At 38.0% G+C, this 19,926-nt stretch overlaps 3 non-coding genes across 3 annotated transcripts; all 3 read right to left on the bottom strand.

Annotated features, from left to right (window-relative positions):
* Positions 1–6,829: 6,829 nt before the first annotated feature.
* TRNAV-AAC lies at positions 6,830–6,903 on the bottom strand. Its single transcript has one exon. It is a non-coding gene; the product is annotated as a tRNA-Val (tRNA).
* A 401-nt stretch (positions 6,904–7,304) lies between these two features.
* Positions 7,305–7,381, bottom strand: TRNAV-AAC. The gene has a single exon. It is a non-coding gene; the product is annotated as a tRNA-Val (tRNA).
* Positions 7,382–8,265: 884 nt separating this feature from the next.
* TRNAI-AAU lies at positions 8,266–8,339 on the bottom strand. The gene has a single exon. It is a non-coding gene; the product is annotated as a tRNA-Ile (tRNA).
* Between the last annotated feature and the right edge of the window lie 11,587 nt (positions 8,340–19,926).

Here is a 19,926-nt window from a genome sequence, read left to right as displayed (position 1 = left end):
AAACATAAATATATTAAGAAATTAACGAACTAGGCACATAGGTTTATAAACAAATTCACCCAAAAATCCCTAAGGAATTTAGCCAAGCATGGCTAAATTATACATAGCAAATATAAATAAAGAATTACAAATCATCAAAAGAGTACAAGAATTGACCAAGCGATTCTCCCAAATCTCCTTGGCTTCCTCCTTGCTTCCAAAGACAACTTGAGGCTCTTGATTTCTCTCTTTCTTGTATACAAAGAACTCTAAAAATCTCTGTTTCCAAATCTCCCTATTAGGGTTGAGGAAGGTGGGATTTTATAGTAGGTATAAAGCTGAAACGGAATTGAAATATTCCTAAATTAAATAAGAAATTGCCGTCCCACTTAATTGGAATATTTTCTAATTTTTGATTTTGGAAACTTAAATAAAGCTTTGGAAATTGAAATTGAATTGGAAATTGAAATTGAATTGGACGTTGAAGATGCTGAAGCCAACGCCCTTTTGTAATTAAGCTGGCGACTTCGTGCTTCGCTCGACGCGTCGAGCCAAGTCTCGACGCGTCGAGACCTGCTGGTCTCGATCATAAAACATTCTGGAAATTTTCGACGCGTCGAGTCCTCTGGGTCCCGAACTTGTCCAAAATTGCTCCAAAGTCATCCTTGAACTCCCCTTACTCATATCTTTGACCTAAAATGGTTCAAAAACACTAACAAACACCGTAAAACATTCAAAACAAGTGCGAATCATAATTAAATGATAATAGCAAGGAAAACATGTATTAAATAAGCAAAATTAAAGAACTTAATTACTGTGATGATTCAAAGTAATTATAAAAACAAGCACAGATGTGATAACATCACCCCCTCACACTTAAGCCTTTGCTTGTCCTCAAGCAAAACTAAGGAATAAAATCACAAGTCAAAACATACAAATTACTCATGCTCTCTCTTGCACAACCTTTCAAACCACCAACCCACCTGCTACAAAACAACAAGCTTCAAGAATCAAATTAGTTTGGCACATAAGAGACCCATTTCCAAGCCAATAACCAAGCACCAAGAATTTAAAGTGTGTGAGGATCAAGTGTGTACAAGTACTCAGTTGAGATTATGCGGCTCATGAATGAGATCCCATAGGCTTGCCCTTCATACTCCCCTAGATCAAATCTAAGAATTCATGCTAAGATCAAATAGGACTTTATTTAGCTTGTAATGGGGCTACGGGTGATAGCTAACAAAGAAGTGGTATGGAAAAATTAATCAAAAAGAGAGAATGTCACAATTTATCTAAACTTTTCAAAATTTGGAAGAGATGAGATAATCAAAATTTTAAGGAGAAAATTTCTTTTAGCAACTTTTTGGTAAAGTGGGGATCCAAATTCAAAAACTTTCAATCTTTTTTTTTTTTTTTTTTTTTTCGTAGCACAACTCCATAAAAACTCTTCTTACAAAAAAGATAAAGATAAAAGTTTCATTCTCTCAAGGGAGGAAGGGAAATATTTGGCCAAGGGCTCAGGGTTATAATAATGGGGTAAATCAAAGAAAAGCAGTCACAAAGAGGGGATAAGTGCTTAGCACTTATTTGAACAAACAAAAGGCACAATGGGGACACGAAGGATAAAAATATATATAGGGACAGGTTTAAAGGCTATGGCTAAACAAAAATGGCCTAAATCACTTCAAAACACGCAAAACTTAGACATCACTTAGGGAGTAATGAGGCAAGTTCTAGCAAAACACCCATGACCGGAATCTCACATAGGCCTTCACTAGCAATGCAAAACACAAGATCAAGAAATAATCCAATTATTAAGTGGTTAACAAAGCTATTGGCAAGGGAATAGATCAAATATGTGTTACACCTCAAATCATCCATCACAAATTGAGATGCAGCAAGCACCACTAAAACAAACCACAAACCAACAAGAGAGAGTAATTGTAACTGCATGCTAAGACAAGTAACTTATTCACCAAAAATAGCATATGAGTCATCCAAGCAAAAGCAAAAATTTTTAAAATTTTAGAAATATCCCCAAATTAATGACTCCTCCCCCTCACACTTAAAACTTTGCATCGTCCCTGATGCAAAACAAAAGAAAAGTAGAACAAGTGAAAAGAGAAAACTAAAAAGCAATAAAATAATCACGAACTAGAAAGCAATAAAACTAAATAAAACGAATCTAGAAAGCAATAAATATGAAAGAAATAAAAGATAACATGGGGTGCCTCCCATGAAGCGCTAAGTTTAACGTCGCTAGCTCGACCTAACCTGGTTATGGAGTGCTCATCCTGGTTGATCCGCGAGTTTGACCTCATCACCCCATAGACTATTCAAATGCAAATACTCATCATGTGTCACCTTGAGAGTAGGGTCGATGTGCAAAATTCACTTGCAATCAATGATTTTTGTCTCATCAAGAACATTAAATTCCACCTTTTCCTCCCCAAAGTAAAAAATCATGGACCCTTTCCTTGCATCAATCATTGCTCCAATAGTGGCTAGGAAGGGTCTCCCCAAAATGAGTGGAACGTCTGGGTTCTTTTGGACATCTATCACAATAAAATCACAAGGCACAAAATACTTGGCCACACGAACTGGGACATCTTCAAGACTTCCAATAGGCTTTACGATGGATCTATCCATCATTTCTAAAGTGAATTGGATTGGTTTTGGTTCTCCCAACCCTAACCCTTGACAAAGAGTAAGAGGCATAACACTCACATTGGCTCCTAAATCGCAAAGGGATCCCTTTAAAGGTCGGCCTCCAATCACACAAGGAATTGTGAACTTCCCCGGATCTCTATGCTTAGGTATATTCCTCCCAATTCCTGGGGTCAACGCTCGATATTCTTGTGCCACAGCTACCATCTCTCGTTCCCCATATTTCTTTTTCTTAGCTAGAATCTCTTTCAAAAATTTTCCATAAGAGGGAACTTGTGAAAGCAAATCAAGTAAGGGAACTGAAACTTTCAAACTCTCAACAATCTCCAAAAACTTTTTCCACCTACTTTCTTTCGTTGTTTCAAATTTTTGAGGAAAAGGCAATGGTGATACATACCTTCTCACGGGCTTCTCTACTTCCTTTTGAACTTGTGGATTATTTTGCACAACAATTGGCTCATCTTCTATACCATCAAGTATTTCTTCAATCTTCTCCTGAACTGTCTTTTTAGGAATTGATGCTTTGATTGGAAAAGGTGGCTCTTCAAGTACTTTGCCACTCCTTGTAACAATTGCATTTACATGCTCCCTTGGATTTTCAGGCATAGCTGGCAACTTCCCTGTGACTATAGTACTTGATATAGAAGGTTGATTTGCTAATTGCTTTTCAACCATATTTTGGCGAGCATCCATCTTATCCATCCTTTCTGTAATCTCTAACGGACCTTTTATCAATTTTTCCAACAATACTTCCATACTCGATTGTGGTGGGGCCTCTGAAACGGGAAATTTAGATTGAACTTGAGTACCTTGAAAACCCAGAGGACCTCTATTAACAAAGTGTTGAGGGTTGGCAGCTCCCATTGGGTTGCTCCATGAAAAACCGGGATGGTTCCTTGAATTATTAGGATGGTAGGTCCCTTGAGGTTGGAAAGACTGTTGATGAGGCCTATTATATCCCACCATATTAACTTGCTCCATAGAGGTTTGAGAATTTAACTCGTCGAGACAATCCCCTGACTTATGTCCACCACCACAAAGTTCACACATCAAAACTCGACCAAGAGTAGGAGAGTTAGAAACATGACTCACATTGTGATTTTGGATGGTGATTTGGGCAAGTTTTTGAACCATGGAAACCACATTATCCAACTTTGTTGACAAATCGGTTAATTGCCCCGCATTATGAATTTCTCCTACAAGCTTTTGTGGAGACTTCTCCGTGTACCAAGTAGATCCATTCATAGCAATTTTCTCCAATAGTTCCTCAGCTTGTGTTGGCTCTAGAATCGTGAACGAACCACCCGAAGAAGCATCCACCAAAATCCTAGAATTATCAAGCAATCCTTCATAGAAAGACATCATCAAATCCCAACTTTGAAATCCATGGTGTGGACATTGCCTCTTCAATTCCTTAAATCTCTCCCAAGACTCAGTGAGGGACTCAGTTGCCAGTTGCTTAAAGTTTTGAATTGCCCTTCTCATCCTTTGAGTTTTGGAGACAGGATAGAACTTCTTCAAAAATTCTCCATGTAATTTTTCCCCAGTGTCAAAATGGTTATCTTGATGTGAGGATAACCAATCTTCAGCCCTGTCCTTCAGTGTAAAGAGGAAAAGCCTAAGTCTGACAGCATCTTGAGTGACTCCATTCATCTTGAAAGTGCCACAAAGTCGTAGGAACTTGGTGGTGTGAGCATTGGGATCTTCCGTGGGTATCCCTCCAAATCGACCCGTCGCAGCCATGCTGAGTATGGCCGGATTGATCGCAAAGTTATTGGCCTCCACATTTGGAATATTGATGCTACCATGCTCCTCAACATCCGGAGCAAGGTAGTCAGACATTGATCTCCCTTCAACTTGGTTTTCTTGTACCTGTGCCATCCTAGTTTGTTTTCTAAGAAACTTGGCTTTTTTCTCAATCTCAAGATTCAAAGGTAATAATCCTTCTTTCCCAAAAGATCGTGTACGCATACAAAGCCAAGTTCTTAGATTCAAAGCAAAATCACACTTCAAGAACAAGGAACTTGTTATGGGTTAGAAAATAAATAAAATAAAATAAAATAAAATAAATGGACTAGACTCCTAAAGTAAGACTTTCACTAATGTCAGTACGTAACGCCACCTCCCCAGCAACGGCGCCAATTTGGTTACGGTAATTTGGGGCAAACAAATGATACCCGGAGTATTCAGGTAGTCGAACCACAAGGAGATGGGATACTAATAACTAGTTACTCGCTAACTCATTAGAACTAGTCTGGTCGAAACTTGAAGGTTGGTTGGTTGCATAAAATAACAAGCAAAATAAAATAAGTAACAAGGTTTTGTAGACAATAGAGCAAAACAGGATTCTTGGGATCACAATGTTTAATCACCTAGTGCCAATTAACGTTTGTAATATTTGGTTTGGAATTAAGATCTGTGTGGGAATGCAAAGTGGAATCGAATTACTCCTGTAATCTCTATTCCTAGTGAATTTCCACTCCCGTGGCTTAAACACCCGATAAGATCGAAGATCAGCATTCAATTATTCCTAATTACTACCATCTCCCGATGAGCAACAATCTAGAATAAACTTCCCCTAATAAGTTCCCCTTTCCCAAGGTCCAACCATTAGGTGCAATCGTGTGTGCCCTAATTTATGCCCCAATTCCCATTGGTGACACAAATATGACTATGAAGCTAGTAATTTAGGCCTTTAATTACCAACAACAACAGGTTAAAAACAAGATTGCAACACAAATCATAAAACTAAACATAAATATATTAAGAAATTAACGAACTAGGCACATAGGTTTATAAACAAATTCACTCAAAAATCCATCAGGAATTTAGCCAAGCATGGCTAAATTATACATAGCAAATATAAATAAAGAATTACAAATCATCAAAAGAGTACAAGAATTGACCAAGCGATTCTCCCAAATCTCCTTGGCTTCGTCCTTGCTTCCAAAGACAACTTGAGGCTCTTGATTTCTCTCTTTCTTGTATACAAAGAACTCTAAAAATCTCTGTCTCCAAATCTTCCTATTAGGGTTGAGGAAGGTGGGATTTTATAGAAGGTATAAAGCTGAAACGGAATTGAAATATTCCTAAATTAAATAAGAAATTTCCGTCCCACTTAATTGGAATATTTTCTAATTTTTTGATTTTGGAAACTTAAATAAAGCTTTGGAAATTGAAATTGAATTGGAAATTGAAATTGAATTGGAAGTTGAAATTGAATTGACGCGTCGAGTCCTCTGGGTCCCAAATTTGTCCAAAATTGCTCCAAAGTCATCCTTGAACTCCCCTTACTCATATCTTTGACCTAAAATGGTTCAAAAACACTAACAAACACCGTAAAACATTCAAAACAAGTGCGAATCATAATTAAATGATAATAGCAAGGAAAACATGTATTAAATAAGCAAAATTAAAGAACTTAATTACTGTGATGATTCAAAATAATTATAAAAACAAGCACGGATGTGATAACATCAAGGCCTGAGCTACACTATTTTATTTTTAGCTTGTGAGAATGGGAACGAAACGAGATAGACGATAACAAAAATTGATTCAGCAAGTTGAGTGGTATCATATTCAGGAAAAAAAAATGGATGAGAAAGAAAAACTTTCTAATAATCTGATTAGATGAATCTTGATTAAAAAATCAATTTTTTAGTGAAATAAATTTTGCAAACAGCAAATTTTAAATTATTGGCCTCGGCCGAACTTGAACCGGAGACCTTAAGTGTGTTAAACTGACGTGATAACCAACTTCACCACAAAACCATTCGCATTCACATTGGCAATCAATAATTAAGTTACCAGCAAAGGACCATATTAGATTGAGATCACATTATCAGTGGTGTGATGCTTTTCCCCATCCGTTTTGTTTAGTGTTGGAGAAATCATTTTTTTCTCTGTGTCTTTTTATATCTCGAACTCCAAACATCAAAATGGATCCAATATGACTCAGGCCTGAGCTACCCTATATTATTTTTAGCTTGTGAGAATGGGAACGAAACGAGATAGATGAGAACAAAAATTGATTCAGCAAGTTGAGTAGTATCATATTCAGAACAAAAAAAAAAAAAAAAAAGGTTGAGAAAGAAAAACTTTCTAATAATCTGATTAGATGAATCTTGATTAAAAACTGAATTTTTAGTGAAATAAATTTTGCAAACGGAAAATTTAACATTATTGGCTTCGGCCGGACTTGAACCGGAGACCTTAAGTGTGTTAAACTGACGTGATAACCAACTACACCACAAAACCATTCGCATTCACATTGGCAATCAATAATTAAGTTACCAGCAAAGGACCATATTAGATGGAGATCACATTATCAGTGGTGTGATGTTTTTCCCCATGCGTTTTGTTTAGTGTTTGAGAAATCATTTTTTTTCTCTGTCTTTTTATATCTCCAGCTCAAAACATCAAAATGGATCCAACATGACTCAGGCCTGAGCTACCTTTTTTTATTTTTAGCTTGTGAGAATGGGAACAAAACGAGATAGATGAGAACAAAAATTGATTCAGCAAGTTGAGTAGTATCATATTCAGGAAAAAAAATGGACAAGAAAGAAAAACTTTCTAATAATCTGATTAGATGAATCTTGATTAAAAAATCAATTTTTTAGTGAAATAAATTTTTCAAATAGCAAATTTAACATTATTGGCCTCGGCCGGACTTGAACCGGCGTTGACCTTAAGTATGTTAAACTGACGTGATAACCAACTACACCACAAAACCATTCGCATTCACATTGGCAATCACTAATTAAGTTACCGGCAAAGGACCATATTAGATGGAGATCACTTTATCAGTGGTGTGACGCTTTTCCCCATGCGTGTTGTTTAGTGTTGGAGAAATCATTTTTTTCTCTGTGTCTTTTTATATCTCCAACTCCAAACATCAAAATGGATCCAACATGACTCAGGCCTGAGCTACCCAATTTTCTTTTTAGCTTGTGAGAATGGGAACGAAACTAGATAGATGAGAACAAAAATTAATTCAGCTAATTGAGTAGTATCATATTCAGAACAAAAAAAAAAAAGGTTGAAAAAGAAAAACTTTCTAATAATCTGATTAGATGAATCTTGATTAAAAAATCAGTTTTTTTATTGAAATAAATTTTGCAAACGAAAAATTTAACATTATTGGCTTCACCCGGACATTAACCGGAGACCTTCAGAGTGTTAGACTAACGTGATAACCAACCGCACCACAAAACCATTTACGTTCACATTGACAATAATTAATTACTTTACCAGTAAAGGACCATATTAGATGGAGATCACTTTATCAGTGGTGTGATGCTTTTCCCCATGGTTTTGTTTAGTGTTGGAGAAATCATTTATTTTTTGTGTGTGTTTTTATATCTCCAACTCCAAACATCAAAATGGATCCAACATGACTCAGGCCTGAGCTACACAATTTTATTTTTAGCTTGTGAGAATGGGAACGAAACGAGATAGATGATAATAAAAATTGATTCAGCAAGTTGAGTGTTATCATATTCAGGAAAAAAAATGGATGAGAAAGAAAAACTTTCTAATCAACTGATTAGATGAATCTTGATTAAAAAATAATTTTTTTATTGAAATAAATTTAGGAAACGGAATATTCAACATTATTGGCTTCGCCCGAACTTGAACCAGAGACCTTCAATGTATTAGACTGACGTGATAACCAACTACACCACAAAACCATTAGCATTCACATTGGCAACAAATAATTATGTTACCAGCAAACGACCATACTAGATGGAGATTACTTTCTCAGTGGTGTGATGCTATTCCCCATGTGTTTTGTTTAGTGTTGGAGAAATCATTTATTTTTTCTGTGTGTTTTTATATCTCCAACTCCAAACATCAAAATGAATCCAACATGACTCAGGCCTGAGCTACACTATTTTATATTTAGCTTCTGAGAATGGGAACGAAACGAGATATATGATAACAAAAACAGATTCAGCTAATCTGATTAGATGAATCCTGATTAAAAAATCAATTTTTTAGTGAAATAAATTTTGCAAACAGCAAATTTAACATTATTGGCCTCGGCCGGACTTGAACCGGAGACTTTAAGTGTGTTAAACTGACGTGATAACCAACTACACCATAAAACCATTCGCATTCACATTGGCAATCAATAATTAAGTTACCAGCAAAGGACCATATTAGATGGAGATCACATTATTAGTGGTGTAATGCTTTTCCCCATGCGTTTTGTTTAGTGTTTGAGAAATCATTTTTTTGTCTGTGTCTTTTTATATCTCCAACTCCAAACATCAAAATGGATCCAACATGACTCAGGCCTGAGCTACCTTTTTTTATTTTTAGCTTGTGAGAATGGGAACAAAACGAGATAGATGAGAACAAAAATTGATTCAGCAAGCTGAGTAGTATCATATTTAGGAAAAAAAAATGGACAAGAAAGAAAAACTTTCTAATAATCTGATTAGATGAATCTTGATTAAAAAATCAATTTTTTAGTGAAATAAATTTTTCAAATAGAAAATTTAACATTATTGGCCTCGGCCGGACTTGAACCGGCGGAGACCTTAAGTGTGTTAAACTGACGTGATAACCAACTACACCACGAAACCATTCGCATTCACATTGGCAATCAATAATTACATTAGCAGTAAAGGACCATATTAGATGGAGATCACTTTATAAGTGGTGTGATTCTTTTCACCATGCGTTTTGTTTAGTGTTGGATGTAATTTTGCATATTCTCTTTTTAGATAGATTAACAGAATTAATCAACTGTCAAAGATTACTGATTGATTCAGTTACGAAGTCAGTCAGTAATAATAAATAGTGGAGAAGATGTAACAGAAATATAAGAGTACACACCCAACGACAAAGAATATTTACCTAGTTCGATACAGTGTGTATCTACGTCTGGGGGACGATCACATAGGCGTCCAATCTACTAAATCGTAATCCAATGTACAAAGGTAGATATACAACAATCTTACCCAAGTGCCCCACACAAGGTACATACCCATTCTACACCGGTTTAGTGGATTGTTGAAGATGGAGAGCCATGCATACAGAAGTCCAATGAAATCCCTTCACTTGGAGAGCCCACTCTGATGCAGTCCACTTCAATGACGCTCTTTATAGTTTTTCCCACAACAGTGTGATCACAGTGTCCTTTCGTTTAAGCAGTAGTGATTCTTCTCAAGTTCATCATCTTAATCACCTTGAACATATTGTATTGAGAAGATACATGAAAATCAAAGATCTAATCTCATATAGCAGATGGGGAGTGTTTCATCATATATTCAGCGTAACCCTAAATCTCTTAGAGTACGGGTACTTATAGATTCTTCAATAAACCCTCTCCATAAAAGACTTTGATTGTAGAAGGTAGGACTATAAAAGAGGAATGTAATCTCAGAAGATTAGGTCCATATCTTTCTTGAAAATATACGCTAATCTTCTTTCCAAACTTGTCTGATAATACCGCGTAAGACTTTTAGAAATCAGCTTCCTAAATCAGATCTTCAGTGTCAGTCCTTCTATTGTTGCTTCTGATTGATCAGTCGTCTGTAGAGCTGGACGGACAAACTCTAAACCTATCTTAGTATTCCATAATAATATTGTCAATTATAATATGGGGATTTTGAACATTTAAAAACACTAACAAACTCCCCCTTTGGCTATTATTTGGCAAAACAACTCGACTATATAGATAGACAAAACATAAAGATCTAAGATAGGTTATTATAAAGAAGCAACCCATGAGTCTGATCTGATTACATAGAACAAAAACAAAAACATAAGATCCAAAACAGTTTATGATCAAAAGCAAGAAATGGTGTCATCAAAAACAACGCCCAGACAGGGCCAGAAGGTACCCAAACACAAAAACTCCCCCTGAGTTCATACTACTCCTCCTTTTTTCCAATGATAGCCAAAGGTCAAGCATTGGAGGGAGTGTCGCTGTCAGACTTCGCAGGATCAGCAGCAGCAGCAGATTCTGATAGGCTTAAACGAAGTAGAACGATTGCTAGCTCAGTACGGGCCCCTGTCAGTTGCTTTGCAATAATGCCATGTACTGTCTCAAGATCAGCGACCCTTGCCTTCAACTGTATGGAAAGCTGAACATCCTTAGCATGAGGAGAATCATCAGACACAGCATCAGGTTCAGAATTGGATGGGGCAGACACAGGAACAACATCCCGAATGTGATCTCCAGTCAGTAGACGTTTATCAACAGTATAGAGCAGTGTTGGACTGATCACCTCACTGGGCATAGGCTCAAGACCCTGAGTGGTAAGAATGCCAAAAATCAGATTTGGGAAGGGTAGTCTTACCTTCTATTCCCGTGGATGAATTAAGGTAAGAATGTGATAGTAAATCCATTTTCCCAGATCAATTGGCATTTTCGTTCCAATGCGAAATAAGAAGCCTGCCAGTAACTTGCCAACAGTGTGGAAATGGGCTGATGGGAGCCAATTGTGAAGTGCCAGCCGATGTAGAATCACATATCTGGATGTGAGATGCGAGCTCTGCAGATAGTCCTTATCTCCTGTAGGCCATGATTTTGTCTGTCCACCAGTAAGAGTTCTGGCCACCAAGTTCCAGTCAGTGACAGGGTCTTCTTGCACAGCAGTCAAACCATAGTATTCATTGATCATGTCCGGCCCAAAAACGTACCACCTTCCTCTAATGAAAATCTGCATCGGTCGTGGCCCAGATAGGATGTCAATCTCGTCATTGAGATTACAATAGAATTCATACGTGAGAAGCTTAGAGTATGGGCAGATGTTCGTGACAGTCTTCAACAAACCGACTTCAATCAGCAAAGGTAAAATGCCACAAACAGAATTCAGCTGGTTCTCATCCACAGATCCTTGAACAATAAGATCCCTTCTAACCATGGTAGACCATTTGGTCTGAGCAGCAGGAGAAATAAACTGAGGCTTTTTGCTTAACAGACGATCGCAGAGTCTTGAACACTTGTTGAATAGGCGGATTTTCTTCCGGCTTAACACCCTCACTCGACTTCCTTTTCTTCTCAGGCTGATCCACATCAGCACTGTCATCACTAGTCTCAACAACAACCTTTACTAGAACGTTCTTCCTTTTAGACCTTCTTGTTTCATTGGATGGGGATTGAACAGGAGTCACAGAATGACTGGAATCAGAAACATTGGCAGATGAGCTCCCAATAATATTCGAAATTTCTCGAATTTTGAAAGTCGTGGAGTCAGGATGAGCAGTGGCCTCAACAGTTGGAATAACAGATGGAAGTGTTTGAGATCCATACACTTCAGCCAGTATTTTATCTTCTTTGCTGGAAGATTCGGAAGGGTGAATCACTTGATACGGTTGAGGGATTGAAGCAGATGGTAGACTAGCAAAATGTCGCACATGTTCCAGACTTTCGCCCAATGATGTGGCAGTGCAGACTGGGATACCACCGGTTTTCTTAGACTTATGGGGGCTTGATAGATCTACAGGTTCAACATTAACAAGTAAGACAGGAGTGTCAACGACAGAACAGACTTCCTTAGGGTCATCAGCAATTTCAGTCGGAGGCAGAGCAACATTATCAGAAGCAAAAACAACTAAACTCAATTTATTTGGCTCATCAGAGGACTTTTCTTTCTCATCACACACATGCAAGACATCAGTTTTCACACCAACAGACTCACTCACAGGCAGAGATGTAGAATCAACATTCACAGGGGGATTCTCGGAATCCAAAGCAGTTAAATTTTTAGAAATAACAGGCACACAAGATGGGGTAGCAGAAACATCAAGTTTATCTGGTGAAATTTTAGTAGGAGTTTCAGAATTGTTTGACCTGTTTCGGAGGATCTCCTGTCTGTGTTTTGCCTCTTTCTGAGCAGCTTCGAGATACAGAGGGTGCGCCTCCGCTTGCTGTCGAGAGACCTCAACCAATTCTAGGGCACGATGTGCAAAGTATTGAAGGAATGCCCCGGCCCGATTTCCATCCAAGGGTTCGGGAATATATACTAGAGAAACTTCATCACTGGCTTTAGAAACCATTATAAGCAGTTCAGTCGCATCATCTTCAGACCATTCTGCATAAAACTCTGGGTAATAGGTCATCACAGTTACTAAAATCTCGTCGCGAAGCAGAGGATCAAGTTTGAGCTTCTTCTTCATAGCGAACTGCAATAGCGTCTGAATGTGCTTAAGGGCCACCTCCGGAGAATGTGTCTTGCTTCCAAGCTTGATGATGATATTTCTTACCGGGTCCGCCATTGGAAAAATTTTTGTGTGAGGAGAGAAATACAATTCTGAGAGCAGATAAGCTAAGAGAGAAAGGGTTTGAGTGCTGAGATGATTGAAAGCCTGTTCTCTTTGTGGCCCGGTATCAAATAGACTAAAGGGTGAAGAACTCTAATCAATGCGGCTTGTCAAATATCATGCATACGCGATTGATTGACACAACGGTACAACTTCTTTTTAGGAAGGAAACGGAACCCAAGGACATTTGAATTTTGAAAAAAAAGATTAAAATCTTTTTGAGATATCATTAAGGACAAAATAACACCACTTAACTAAAATAGAGAGGAGTCTTCAAAAAGTCAAATCATAATACTGACCCGTGTACAACACTCCTCTCTAATTGACCAACTGCTTTAATTAGTCAATTCTGCAAATTCCCAGAGCAGACCTGAGAATTTCAAAACGATTGGCGTCCAGTAGCTTAGTTAGAATATCCGCCAGTTGTTTGTTAGTTTGAATGTATTCCAATTCAATTTCCTTGGATTCAACCAAGTCTCTAATGTAATGATGCCTGATGTCAATATGCTTTGTTCTGGAATGTTGAACTGGATTTTTGGAAATATTAATAGCACTGACATTGTCACAATAGAGTGTCATTATCCCTTGTGTGAGACCATAATCTAGGAACATATGTTTCATCCAAACCAACTGAGTACAACATCCTCCTGCAGCTATGTATTCTGCCTCTGCAGTGCTTAGTGAAATTGAATTCTGTTTCTTGCTTAGCATGATACTAAGTTTTTACCAACAAAGAAACATCCCCGGAAGTACTCTTTCGGTCATCAATATTTCCTGCCCAATCAGCATCACAGTAGGCAACCAGACTTAGTTCACTGTCCTTGGAGTACCAGAGACCATACTGCATCGTTCCTTTAACATATTTCAGAATGCGTTTTGCAGCTATCAAGTGTGATTCCTTTGGGTCAGATTGATACCTTGCACAGATTCCAACACTGAACATTATGTCTGGTCGACTGGCTGTTAGATACAACAGACTCCCTATCAAGCTGCGATAAACTGTGTTATCCACTGATACACCAGTTTCATCTTTCGATACTTTTGTGGAGGTGGAGATTGGTGTCCTGGATGATGTACATGATTCCAGATCAAACTTTTTAACTAGATTCTTAGCATACTTCTCTTGTGAAATAAAGTACCCCTCAGGACTTTGCTTGACCTGTAGACCTAGGAAGTATGTCAGTTTACCAACCATGGACATTTCAAACTCTTCCTTCATCACTTTTACAAACTCGTCAGTGTATTTCTGTAAGGTTGATCAAAACACGATGTCATCAACATAGATTTGGGCAATGGTTACATGACTTCCAGTAGCTTTTACGAACAGGGTTTTGTCAACACTTCCTCGTTTATACCCATGCTGGAGCAGATACTGTGTTAGTCGTTCATACCATGCCCGTGGGGCTTGTTTGAGACCATAGAGAGCTTTTTGAAGCTTATAGACATATGAAGGATAATCTGGATCTTCGAACCCTTTAGGTTGGGCCACATAGATATCTTCATGGAGATAGCCATTCAGGAATGCTATTTTGACATCCATCTGAAACAATGTGAATCCAAAAATGCATGCGACAGCCAACAAAATCCTGATTGACTCGAGTCTAGCTACAGGAGCAAAAGTCTCATCATAGTCAATTCCTTCAATCTGAGTATACCCTTGAGCCACTAACCGAGCTTTGTTCCTTACTATATTCCCTGCTTCATTAGTTTTATTTTTAAAGATCCACTTCGTTCCAATTACGTTAACACCATCCGGTCTTGAAACTAGATCCCAGACATGATTCCTCTCAAACTGATGTAGCTCCTCCTGCATTGCCTTGATCCATAGATCATCCTGTAAGACTTCTTTAACATTTCTGGGTTCTATCTTTGAGGTATAACAAGTAGACCCAGATACTTCTGTCAAATTATTTCTTATTCTGCTCCTGGTCTTCATCCCATCTGATGGATCTCCAATAATGTTATCTGATGGATGGTTTTTCTGAGTTCTGGTGGGTTTGTCTTTACCTGTATCATTTATGAGGTTTGTCTCTTGATTCGAACTTTCTTGATCTTCATCTGACGATTCCTGTGGTTTGGGCTGACTGTTGCTATTAGTGGCAATTGTATCACTGAGATGAAGTTCTGTCACTGAATCTGTCACTGTCGTGTCTACTGACTCTTCTGGACTGTCATCTAAAACCACATTTATTGACTCCATCACAGATTGAGTCCTCTTGTTATAGACTCTGTACGCACGACTGTTTGGAGAGTATCCAAGGAAGATGCTCTCATCACTCTTTGGTTCGAACTTCCCTCTTTGCTCTCTATCAGCTAACACATAACACTTTGTCCCAAACACATGAAAGTACTGCAGATTTGGCTTCTTACCCTTCCAGATCTCATATGGAGTTTTAGTTGTTCCTGGTCTAAGATAGACCCTATTTATGGTATGACAGCCTGTGTGTACTGCTTTGGCCCAGAAGCGCTGCGGCAGATGCGAGGCATGTAGCATTACTCTAGCCATTTCATGTAAAGTTCGATTCTTTCTTTCCACTACTCCATTCTGTTGAGCAGTCCTAGAGGCTGAGAACTCATGTGATATACCGTGCTCGGAGTAGAAGTCTGAATATAGTGAGTTCTCAAATTCCTTTCCATGATCGCTCCTCAATCTCTGAACATTTATTATAGACTCATTTGTTTCCTTCTGAACTCTTATACACAAAGTTTTAAAAACCTTGAAAGCTTCTGTCTTTTCTCTCAGAAAGTATACCCAGCTGTATCGAGAGAAATCATCTACACACACAAATATGTATTTCTTTCCCCCAATGCTTTCAGTTTGTGTTGGCCCCATGAGGTCTATGTGGACAAGATCTAGGCACTTCTCAGTGGTGATGCCTCTTACTGCTTTGTGTGGAGTTCTGATTTCTTTCCCAATAGCACATGCAGCACAGATTTTTTTCGGATCTATTCTGATCTTAGGTACACCCTTCACTGCTTCCAGTTTTATCAACTTATCCATATCTCTGAAGTTTACGTGACCCAGTCGTCTATGCCAGAGTTTTGATTCATCAGATTTGGATAAGTGACAAGTAGTTCCATTTGCCAAGACGTAACAATTGTCTGAGGACCGAGTTCCTTCCATGACTAGTTGATTTGCTTTGTCACTAAGTCTGCAGCAGTTACGATCGAAGCACACATTCCAATTTTGATCACACAACTGACTGATGTTAATAAGATTCGCTTTCAACCCACTGACAAGCAGGACTTCTTCTAATTGAGGTAAACCTGGTACATTTTGGACACCTTTCCCAACTATTTTCCCTTTTTGTCCATCTCCATATGTTACAGCTCCACTGCTAGGTTGAACAGCCATTAGACACTTAACATTTCATGTCATATGTCTGGAACACCCACTGTCAAAATACCATCTAGCGTCAGTTGTAGATGCGGTCAGAACAATGGTGGGGTAGCAGATAACTTCTGACTTCCTAACCCAAACTTGTCAAGTGAATGGTGTAATGGTCTTATTCTGATATTTTTCCTTCCTTTGATCTCTGTAGAAAAAATAGCACTCAGGCCGAGTATGACCTTTCTTTTGACAGTAATGACAAACAGGGGTGTAATATTTAACTTTGACAATCTTATTTTTGAACCTTGAATAATGAGATTGATGAGTTAATCTGCCCAGGCCAGTATTAGTAGTCTGGTCGTACCTCTTACCCTTGTTCTGCACTGACTGAGATGACTGTCCTTGTTCATAGTTGTGATCAGTTGTGATCTTAGACATACCCTCTTTGATGAACTTAGGTGCGTTATTCGAGGATTCACCTCGTTCAAATCCCATACCCTTTTTGTCATTAGGATTTCTGCCAGAGTCTAGAATCTTGTCTAAGGTAGATGTGGTGTCCATCATCTGGATATTTTTCTTCAGACTCTCCAATTCCTTGATCAGTTTTCCTTTTCTGGACCTTATATGTGTGATGAGATCTTCTTTTATGACCAAATCTGTATTCAGTTTCTTTATAAGATCATCTCTTTGCTTCAGCTCTTCATTCAGATTCTTATTCACTTTCACAAGTTGTTCCCAGCTAGTAACAAGTTTTGCAAATTCTGTTTCAAGTTGAGTATGTCTCTCTTCAAAATCATCAGTTGATATGTATGATTCTTCATCTGATTGATCTCCGTCTGACTGAAGGTCTGTAGCAGTAAAGAAGGCTACAAAGTTTCCCACATTATCATCTGACTGTTCATTTGAAGTTTCCTCCTCATCATCGCTTAAAGTAGCTACCGACATAGCCTTTTTCCTTTTGAGATACGTTGCACATTCAGCCTGTAAGTGTCCATATCCTTCACATTCCCTACACTGTACTGACCGGTTGAGGGATTTAACTGTGTCTGTGGAACTGTTTCTGTTTTGTCTGGTTCAACCAGTCTGAGATTGATTGTTCTGTGAGAAAGGTGATGTTTCAGCCTTTTGATATGAGGAGTTGTTGCCTTTGTATTGTGTCCTGTAGACTGACCTTGTCCCTTTCTGTTGAAACCTTTTAAGATTTTCTTGAAATTTTTGGTTAGAAGAGCCAAGGTTTCATCATCTATGTCGTCTGTGTCAGATTCTCAATCAGCCTCAGCCACAAAGGCCACTGACTTTCCTTTTCTGTTGCTTCCAAGATCATCATCAGCAAGAACTTCTAGTTCATATGTGTAAGCTTTACATAAGTTCTCCGACAGTCTTCTTTTCCCAACCTGTGTGTTCCTGAATAGCAGTTACTTTCATTTGAAAGCGTTTAGGTAAAGATCGAAGGATCTTTTTGACCACTCTTTCATCAGTGAAAGGTTCTCCAAGGATTGAGGCTCGGTTCATAAGATTCTGAACTCTACTTTGGAAGGTCGAAATGGTTTCTTCTTCAGTCATTCTGAGTACCTCGAATTCTGACAAAACCATTTGTATCTTTGACTGTTTGACATCACTAGTTCCTTCAAATCTGGTTTCAAGAATTTCCCAAACACGTTTAGCATCTTTTACTCCTGTGACAAGAGTAAATACAGATTCATGCAAAGATCCTACAATTGAATTTAATGCCTTGTTGTTTAGATCCGAGGCATTCATTTCATCGTCTGTCTAGGTCTCCATGGGCTTATCTTCAGTAACTCCATGTGCATTCTGAGTAGTGGGACGACTCCAACCAGTTTGGACAGTACGATAAACCCTGGTACCTTGTGCTTGAAGATATATCTCCATGCGAGCCTTCCAGAAAGAGTAGTTATGACCATCTAGTTCTGGTGGTTTCATACTTGCATCCATCCTGAATACAAACAACCAGCCAACGAACACACAGAAAGAACTTGCGAAAAAATAAAACAGAGAAAATGCAAAACAAAAAACAACCCGTCGGATCAAGTCACTATGTAGACTTAAAAGCTCTGATACCACATGTAATTTTGCATATTCTCTTTTTAGATAGATTAACAGAATTAATCAACTGTCAGAGATTACTGATTGATTCAATTACGAAGTCAGTCAGTAATAATAAATAGTGGAGAAGATGTAACAGAAAGATAAGAGCACACACCCAACGACACAGAATATTTACCCAGTTTGATACAGTGTGTATCTACGTCTGGGGAACGATCACATAGGCGTCCACTAAATTGTAATCCAATGTACAAAGGTAGATATACAACAATCTTACCCAAGTGCCCCACACAAGGTACATACCCAGTCTACACCGGTTTAGTGGATTGTTGAAGATGGAGAGCCATGCATAAAGAAGTCCAATGAAATCCCTTCACTTGGAGAGCCCACTCTGATGCAGTCCACTTCAATGATGCTCTTTATAGTTGTTCCCACAACAGTGTGATCACAGTGTCCTTTCGTTTAAGCAGCAGTGATTCTTCTCAAGTTCATCATCTTAATCACCATGAACATATTGTATTGAGAAGATACATGACAATCAAAGATCTAATCTCATATAGTAGATGGGGAGTGTTTCTTCATATATTCAGCATAACCCTAAATCTCTTCGAGTACGTGTACTTATAGATTCTTCAATAAACCCTCTCCATAAAAGACTTTGATTGTAGAAGGTAGGACTATAAAAGAGGAATGTAATCTCAAAATATTAGGTCCATACCTTTCTTGAAAATATACGCTGATCTTCTTTCCAAACTTGTCTGATAAGGCAGTCATTCTGTTGTTGCTTCTGACTGATCAGTCGTCTGTAGAGCTGGACGTACAAACTCTAAACCTATCTTAGTATGCCATAATAATATTGCCAATTATAATATGGGGTTTTTGAACATTTAAAAACACTAACATTGGAGAAATCGTTTTTTTCTGTGTGTTTTTATATCGCCAACTCCAAACATCAAAATGGATCCAACACGACTCAGGCCTGAGCTACACTATTTTATTTTTAACTTGTGAGAATGGGAACGAAACGAGTAGATGATAACAAAAATTGAATAAGCAAGTTGAGTAGTATCATATTAAGGAAAAAAAATGGACAAGAAAGAAAAACTTTCTAATAATCTGATTAGATAAATCATGATTAAAAAATCAATTTTTTTGTGAAATAAATTTAGGAAACGGAAAATTTAACATTATTGGCTTTGCTCGGACTTGAACCGGAAACTTTCAGTGTGTTAGACTAACGTGATAACCAACTACACCACAAAACCATTAGCGTTCACATTGGCAATTAATAATTATGTTACCAGCAAAGGACCATATTAGATGGAGATCACTTTATCAGTGGTGTGATGCTTTTCCCCATGCGTTTTGTTTAGTGTTGGAGAAATCATTTATTTTTTCGGTGTGTTTTTATATCTCCAACTCCAAACATCAAAATGGATCCAACATGACTTAGGCCTGAGCTACACAATTTTATATTTAGCTTGTGAGAATGGGAACGAAACGAGATAGTTCATAACAAAAATTGATTCAGCAAGTTGAGTGTTATCATATTCAGGAAAAAAAATAGGTCGAGAAAGAAAAACTTTCTAATAATCTGATTAGAT

Source organism: Ipomoea nil, unplaced genomic scaffold (assembly GCF_001879475.1).
Source record: "Ipomoea nil cultivar Tokyo-kokei standard unplaced genomic scaffold, Asagao_1.1 scaffold1570, whole genome shotgun sequence".
Classification (NCBI taxonomy): Eukaryota; Viridiplantae; Streptophyta; class Magnoliopsida; order Solanales; family Convolvulaceae; genus Ipomoea; species Ipomoea nil.
This window is presented reverse-complemented; position numbering and strand designations above follow the sequence as displayed.